Raw genomic sequence first — 8285 nt, 5'->3', positions numbered from 1 at the left:
AGGACCTGGTCCTTCCCAGGGCTGAAGGTCCCACACATAGCTGCTCACTACCCTGGCTCCTGTTCCCAGGGCTCCACCCACTCGATGCCCTCCACCTGGAAGGCCATCCCCTTCCCACAGGCCCAGGGGACTCCTGCTTCCCCTTTCTAGGCTCCACCAGACCTCCTGAAGCCTTGCCTAACCGCCTCCCCCCCACCCCCACCAGTGCATTAGGGCGGCTCCCCAGCCTCTATAGGGATCTCTGTCATAGCCTGGATCCCATCTGCCACCCAGATGTGGGGGATGGGACATACCTGGCACAGATCAAGGCTGGGGAATGTGTAGGATGGGCTCAAGGAGGGTCACTCCCATGGCTGCTGACTCCCAGGTCCTCCCCTCCAACCCTGGTCCAGGGGTGGCTGGGGCCCCAGGCCATCATGCCACAGGTTCTGCTCTGGGGCACTTCCCTGGCACAGAAAGCAGGAGGCAGGCACGACACTGTAGGCCCAGGGAGACCTCAGGGAGAGGGTGTCCTTAACCAGCTCTCCAAGCCCATGGATGTCTGACAGGGGACAGGGGCTAAGTGTGGCTCCCTTCCCAGGCACTGCCGCCTGCCTCCTCCCCTGCATCTGTCACTCCCCAGCCTCTTTCCCCTCTAGAGGCATTTCTTCCTGTGTCAGTAGCCACTCCTGCCCCATACACAGATGAGGACACTGAGGCTCAGAGAAAGCAATTCCTTTCCTCAAAGTCACACAGCTAGAAGTAGCTGATCCCGGCAGAGCTAGGCTTAGGACCTGCCTGTCTGACAGCCAAGTGCGTGCTTTGCCTTTTCTATTGCATCACAGACCACGTATGTTTCATGAACATTTTATAGGGCACAACACTGAAATAATTCTAAGTTCTATACAATCATTAGTTTAGTTTCTCCTGTGGGTTGGGAAAACCCAGCCCCGAACCCATTTCAGGAAGGGGTGGGACACCCCTCCTTAGACTGTTTGGCTGAGTTTTTGCATTTTAACATCATTCTTGAAGCGTGTTCTGATGGTGGAAAAACTGATGCTACCAAGAGTGTTTCCGGGAGTGCACGGGGCTGGAGGGACCACTGGCTGCCCGGAAGTTGTGGCATGCATCCCCTGGCCCCTCCACCCCTGCCTAGAACCCCCAAGGTGAGGAGACAGACCTGAACCCCCTGACCAGGCATCTGTTGTCTGAAGGCTGGAGTCCGAATGTGCATTCAAACCCCCCTCAGCCCCCGGGACCCCTTCTTCCTGAAGCTTTCCTTGGCCCCTCCTCTGGGCTCTGCACCACCATGCCACCCTCTCAAAGTACCTATAACCCTGTTGTCCCCTCCCCCCAAGGAAGAGAGGCCAAAGGGCAGGGGAGAGAGGGTGCTCCCATCTGTGCCCCAGGGCCCAGCAGAGGGAGTGTGGGGAGAAGGGAGACCCAGGGCAGCTGGGGGTTAGGACTGAGCCCAGGGCTGGGGTGGGGCTGGACTCCACTCCTAGTGGAAGTGTCCCTTTAACGCTGCTGGCCTGGCCTGGCCTGGGCCCCTGCTTTGCTTCCTGTTCAGCTGGGGCTGCAGCTGCTGTGCTGACTCCTGCTCCCAGCAGCCAGCAGGAGCTGAGAGCATGGACTCCCCAGGGGCTGGGACAGGCTGGGGGCTTCTGGATTGCAAAACTGAGAAATAAGTGATGACCAGGAAGTGGCGGGTGGGCGCCCTGCAGAGGCTGCTGCAGCTCAGGGTCCTGGTCTACGTGGTGGGTGAGAGAATGGCTCCTGGGCGGGTTGGCTGGAGGGACCCTGACTGGTCCTGCCGGGCTGAGGGTTGGGGCTCTGACTCTCCAGGGGCCAGGCTGGAACTGGTGGAGGGGGCATGTTGGACAGGGGAGGGTCAGAAGGAAGGATCTCTCTCTGTCTAGAGACCAGCAGGGACAAGAGCGAGCCATGTGCTTGTGTCCTCCTGTGTGCCCACCTGCCCCCTTTCCTAGGCCTTGTCCCCAGCCCCGTGCTGGGCTCTGGGTGCAGAGCAGGATGCTTCTCACCCTGCCCAGGAGGCCCCGGGAGGGCAGGAGGTAGTCCCTGACCCCTGTGAGAGGTACAGCCCTGAGGCCCCTGAGAAAGGCCACCATCTGTGCTGGCTCAGGGGAGCCTTTGAAGAGGAGCTGGTGTGGCTGAGGCAGGGGAGGGTGAGGACTGGTGAGGAAGGAGGTGGCAGCTCACGCTGAGCGCATGGCTCTCCGATGCATCACCAGAAAGTCTGGCCTGTGCAGGGTGTTTGGGTGGAAATGAGGCTGGAGAAGAGGTGGGGCCTGAATGCTGTGCTGGGAGCCCATAGGGTGTGTAGGGGTTGAGTGAGCAGGGACAGCTGGGGACACGTCACACTACTCATGCCCTCCTCCCCAGGTGGGCCCTCCTCGCCAATAAAGGCTACCAGGAGCAGGACCAGGACCCTCAGATTTCCATCATCACCAAACTCAAAAGGGTTTCTATGACACAGATCTAGGAGCTAGGGAACTGGCTGTGGGACATGGTAACTTTGTGAAGCCACAACAGGTGGGTGTCTGGGTGCTGCTGCCAGGCACTGACCCTCTGACCCCCTCCACCCCCCGCAGTGAGTGTGTGCAAGAGGGGATGTGATGCCAGAGGGGGTGCTGGTGCTGTCACAGGGCCAGGCTCAGGAAGGACCTGACCAAGGAGTGGCCCTGGACAGGCTCTCGGGGATGTCTAAGAGGTTTCCAGGTGGACAGGGGGATGGGTCAGGAATCCGGGCCAGAGGGACTGCATTTACAAAGTTGCATCCAGAAGAGTGGAGGGTCTGGGGACTCAAGGCTTGGCTTGAGGGAGGGGTGGGGACAGGCGGCAGGGCCTGGAGCTCCTGAATGCTCTCTCCCTGCCCTGGGCCCTGTAGGCTGGCTCCGCCTCTCCTCCCTCCACCCAGATCCTCCACAGCCCCCATTTCCTCTGTTCTGCTGATGCCCACACTGTACCCTGGGGACACCTGCCCCAGCATAGCTCCCTCCTGGTGCACACCCGCCTCGTCCAAGGGAACCCTCTCCCTCTGCCAGGGGGGCCTCTTTTCATCCAATAAGGCCCTGATGTCCCCAGGACCAAAGCTGAACCCAGCTCCACACCTCCCTAACCCTCCCTCCCTTTATTCCATCTGTGACAGTTTCCCTGCTGACCCCGCTGTCCCTGTGGTCTTCTTGTGGGCCCCAGGTGTGCTCCACGCAGAGGCCAGGCTGAGCTTTCACAGGTGATACCGTCAGAGCCTGCCAGCCCTTAGTTTCTGCCCTTGCATGGATCCCTCTCCAGAATGTTGGCCACCAAGTCCCTGTGCCCTTCTTGCCACCCTGGTGCTGTGTTCCTCCTGCTGCCTCTGAGCCAGGCATCCTGGATAGTGTCCACCCTCCACCTGGCAGAGCCATGTCTGTGCCAGTGCCCGACGCTTGAGGGTGCTTCCTCTCAGGGGTCTGGGACTCCCAGAGAGCTTGCCCCCGCCCCCTCCTGGCTGATGCCCAGAACTCTGTGACCCTGTGCAGGCACTAATGCCCCTGTTTACAGCAGAATAGGCAAGGAAGGGACTGTCCCCTACTGGGGACAGAACTGTCAGGAGGGAAGGAGTCTCTCTCTGCCTTGGGAGACAGCGCTGCACCCCTATCTGCCTGGAGGCTGCTCACCCTCCCCCTCTGACCACTTCCTTTTATTTGCACCCCCCAGCTTTCCCATGCACCCCAAACTCAGGGAACCTGGGGAGGGGCTCGTCCTGGTAGACTGCAGGGCTGGGTCATGCAGGGGAGACACCTCTTGGCTGAGGATAGCTCTGCTCTCTCACCACCTCAGCCCCCTCCATCCCACTGGGGACCTATTGGTCTTTCGAGGACTGCCCTGAAGGGGAGCCGGGGACGCACAGCCATGGTCACTGTGGGCCCTGTCTTCCAGTGTCTCCACTGGGATGGGGTTCAGGGGCCTGGGCTGGGACCCTGCATGGCTTCCGTGTGTTGGCCCAGTGGTACCTCTGCATCTTTTCTTTCTGCAAGCATCCGCCTGCCCACTCCCTTCCCAGACCCTGTGGGGATTGGAGGCCTGGAGTTTGTCTCGTGTTTTCAAGGCATAAAAACAGGCCACTGTATGGTGTTCAATGGGACCCACAGGACCTGTGATAGCCAGGGCTGGTGCCCTGTGGACAGTGACACTGTGCCTGTGTAAGTCTCTCCAACACCCAGGGCAGGGTACCAGGACCAGCAGAGCCTGCCCCTTACCTCCCCCACCTGTAGGAAGCCCCTGCTGGTCTAGGTTGAGAACTTCACCCTGTTCATCAGAAACACTGTCACCTTCAGCAAGTTCAATCTCACCAAGTCAGCGTGTGGGTCCTGGCTGGCCCCAGGTCCTCCTTGTTCCCTCCTGGCCCAATCGCCCAGGCGCACCCCTTCTCAGGTCCAATGCCTCTGAGACCTGAGATAACACCTATTTTAAGCAATGCCACTATGACCCATGATCAGCCCTATTGTCCTGTGTTCCACATCGGGGGCCTTGTGGCCATGGCTTTGAGGACCTGCAGTTACCAGTGGGTCCGTGGGGGCAGGGCTTTGGGGGTTCTCAAGGAGAGGGTCCCAGGCCCGCGTGCTGGTGGAGTAGTGATACACTGGGTGCAGGGCACTGCTGTGGCATCCACTTCCGCTGGGATTGTGACCTGGACACCGGGGTCTCTGATTGCAGGCCCCATGACTCCTTCCAGCTGCAGGAGAGGAGCTCCAACTTCAGGTGCGGCCCCACTGCCCACCTACTGCTCCTCAGCCAGGTCCTCCCCAACCCGTCCTCCTGTGGCAGACGGGACAGACCACAGCCTGGCCCATCCCTCTGGATGCTCTGCTGTGTGTGCGAGGGTCCCAGGGCAGGAGTGGGTCCCTCAGCTCCAGGTCCCCCAGCACAGGCTCCCTCCCACACACCCGACCACACACTGCCACCCTCCCTTCTGCGCTCTCCCCACCCTCCATCTCTGCCTAGAGCTCCTTCCTGAGCCCTGGGAATCCAGACTTAGGGGCTCCAGGCAGGAAGTCCTCCCTGGCTCCCAGGGGAGAGTGCGTGCCCCTCTCTGGACCCCACAGCCCCGGGCCTGCCCCACCTCCCCCACCCCCACTGCCAATGTCTGTTTAGGGACCCTTCTGTCCCCATCCCCTCAGCAGGCAGGGAGGTTCTGAGACGCAGGTCCCAGCTTGCTTGTCCCCTGTGTCCTCAGCAATGACACAGGGCTGAGACCCAGGACTCAGGCTGGGGTGGATGGAGTCAGTGGATGAGTAAGATGGGGCCTGTGAGAGCCAGGCCACCCAAGAGTGGGCAGAGCAGCCACTGGACTCTCTTCTGCCCCAGGACAGCTGCTCACTGGGAGGAGGCCTGAGGCGTGGAGGCCCGGAGCCTGCTCAGCTCTACAGGATCCGTTTCAACATCCTCATCACTGGGCAGGTAGGGGTCAGGCTGGGGCAGGTAGGGGCTGGAGGTGAAGGGTGGGAGGGGGTGGTAACCAGAGGCAGAGAGGCTCAGCCCAGGTCTCTCTCAGGCAGGGAAGTTTGAGCTCATCCCCACAACCCTCACTCTGGGCACTGGAGCGGCCCACCTGGGTGTGGTGAGTCTGGCCATCGTGGCTCCCTCTGGCTGCTGGCAATCATGTGCCCCTGAGTGCCCCCCGAGCCCCCTGGGCTGACATTGAGTTTCAGAGTGAGGGCTGGGGAGGTGGTGGAATGGCAGGTTGGGGTCCAGGCCGTGGGTCTTCCCTGACTCTCCCAGATCACCCCCTTCTGTGACCTGCTGCTGTTGTACGTGGATGGAGAAGCCCATTTCTACTGGAGGACCAAGCATGAGGAGGGGGCTGCGGGCCCTCCTGACCCTGGGCTACACTTTGGAGGATGGTGGCTTGAGCCACGCCCTGCTGTCCTCATCTGCAGACAAAGGCCCCTAAGGGGACTGCCAATGTCGAGCAGACAAGTGGCTTCCTGACCCCCCACATCCGGCTGCCCAGGTGCCTTAGAGGTGGCCCAGCACCTGTCCCCCCTGCTGCTGCTGGGAGCTGGACGCCGTCACCAGGGTGGGCCTGGTACTCACTCGCTAGCCCATTCCTGAGGCCTGTAGCCTTTCTCTGCTGGTTGGGGGTTGGGGGGTAGGAAGAGAGGAGGCCCTGCCTTGGGGACTCATGGCTGAAGCCCCGGTAGGACTAGGGCAGGGGTGGGGGAGAATTCCACCCTTCAGCTCCCAGGTAGACTGTCCCTCCCCCAGCTCCAGCCTCAGCAGGTGCTGCCTGGGGACCACAGAAGCCAGGTATGTGTAGAGACTGCAGGGAACAGACGCAGGGCCCTTGTCCAGTGGGGCTCCGGCTGGGGCTGGGGCTGGAGATGCTCTCCCGGGCTCTGTCTCCAGTGTTCCCAGCAGCTCCCCACTCACCAGCTGTCCACCACACTGGCTGGGGTTGCCTCCTGCCCTGCCTGGCTCCCAGCCCTCCTCCCCCTGCCGGCACCCCCTTCACAGGGAGAGCCCCTGCCCTCTCAGCTGCTCCGCACTGGGGTCTGTGCAGCCAGAGTCCAAGGCCAGGGAGAAGGCAGACTGACAGGAGGAGCTGTGGCAGCTGCTCTGTGCTGGGTTCCCAGGCAGAGCCCCTCCCAGCTCTGGGCCTCTTCCATGGAGTGAGGAGTGTGGTGGGCAGATGCTCTGACCCCCGAGGACCCCAGGCAAGGGCACAGGACCCTCTTGGGCCCATACCTGCTCAGCTGATGAGCACCAACCCCTTCCTGGTGGCAGCCCTCGGGCTGTGGAGGGCTGGGATGGGGCAACGGGGAGGGGCTGAGTTGGTGGGCATGAGGTCCTTTGGGACCTTATATATGTCTCCTTAGTGACACCAGCTCAATGCCCTGGAACCCACTCACCGGGCTCCTGGGAGCCATGGGGTGGGGGCTGTATATCTGGACACATATGTCACTGCTTCCCAAGGTCACACTGAGAAGGTGTCTGTGCAGCTGCCCAACGCAGCCTGAGGCAACTGCACGAGGACCACGCTCTGACCAAGACCCCACGTAGAGCCCAGGGGCTGGAGAGAATGTCCCTAACAGAGGATGTGGAAGCCCCAGCAGGCTGGTCTGGTTCTGGCTCTGGAATCCCCCTGGGGGCCTGAGTCCTGACTGCTGGAGAATTTCCCCATGACCCAGGCCGATGGTCAGGAGGGGAGGGACGGGGCTGCAGGAGCCAAGCCCTCTCTGGGTCCCAGGGAGGGGCAGAGTTTGGGGTAGCCACCCAGGGAGACAAGGGGCTGCCTCCTCATGGGTCCCTGGTGAGCAGGGCGATGCTGGCAGCTTGCTGGTGGAGCAACATGGGCCAGGCTGGGGAGGGGAGGCCTGGGGTTCAGGCTGGGCAGCATCTGGATCATCTGGCACCTGGAGCCTCAGCAAAGCCTTGGGGTCCCTGCTGCCTCTCACCCCAGGGCAGTGTCCATGGGAGGAGGGCTCAGAAGGGCCGGGATGAGAGATCATGACTCTGAGGCCTGGTTATTGGAAGAGGGTCATGTATCCCTGGTTGTCCTTGGAGCCCAGAGAAAGTGATGTCGAGGCTGCAGAGAGTAGAGAAATAAAGCTGCCAAAACCAGCGGCTTCCTGTGTGGTCCTCACAGGCAGGAACAGGGAGGGGGAGGCGTCTATAGTAGATGGAGCATGGCCTTGGGGAGACCACAGTGGGTGCAAGGTGGGCCCAGGGACCCCCAAACATTGGGCCTCACAGCCACCAGGTGAGCTGAGGGTCCCTGGAGCAGGTCTAGGCGCTTGTACACCCACCTGCCCACATTTGTCCCATCCCAAGCCTTTGTCACAAAGCCCTGAGAGGGCATCAGAGAGAGAGACCACTGGAAGCTGTGGGCAGCCCTGACCTGGGAAACAGCTGCTGCCTCAGTCTGCATGTGGGTGCATGCCCAGGGGACCGTGTGTGCCATGTGGGCCTGTGCCTGAGAGATGCGTGTGCCCATGCAGTGGGCCTCTCCTTCCGGGGCAGGCCTCAGGACATGCCCTGCTCTCTGGGAGCCATTGGAAATCGAGGGAACCTGGGACTCCACTGCCCTTTCTAGGCGGCTTCCTTGGGGTCCAGGCTCTGCTCTCTCGATCTTCCCCCGAGGGAACAAGAGAGGACACTGGGAGGTGCTTGGCCCCATCCGTTCATGGACCCCTCTGTGCCTGCTGTGTGTAGCTCCCCTCTGAGCTGGGCAGAAGGCACTGACTTGAGGGCAGGACCCTGGGACCCAGGCCTGGCCCTGTCCCTGACTCAGGGTTGGCACCTTC

At 61.6% G+C, this 8285-nt stretch overlaps 1 pseudogene; it reads left to right on the top strand.

The window, feature by feature from the left end:
* The first annotated feature begins 1103 nt into the window (after positions 1–1103).
* LOC106837294 (P2X purinoceptor 6-like) lies at positions 1104–6574 on the top strand (annotated as a pseudogene).
* The last annotated feature ends 1711 nt before the right edge of the window (positions 6575–8285 follow it).

This window comes from Equus asinus, chromosome 8 (genome assembly GCF_041296235.1).
Source record: "Equus asinus isolate D_3611 breed Donkey chromosome 8, EquAss-T2T_v2, whole genome shotgun sequence".
Classification (NCBI taxonomy): domain Eukaryota; kingdom Metazoa; phylum Chordata; class Mammalia; order Perissodactyla; family Equidae; genus Equus; species Equus asinus.
Note: the sequence above shows the minus strand (reverse complement) of the source record. Positions and strands in the feature narration are given on the sequence as shown.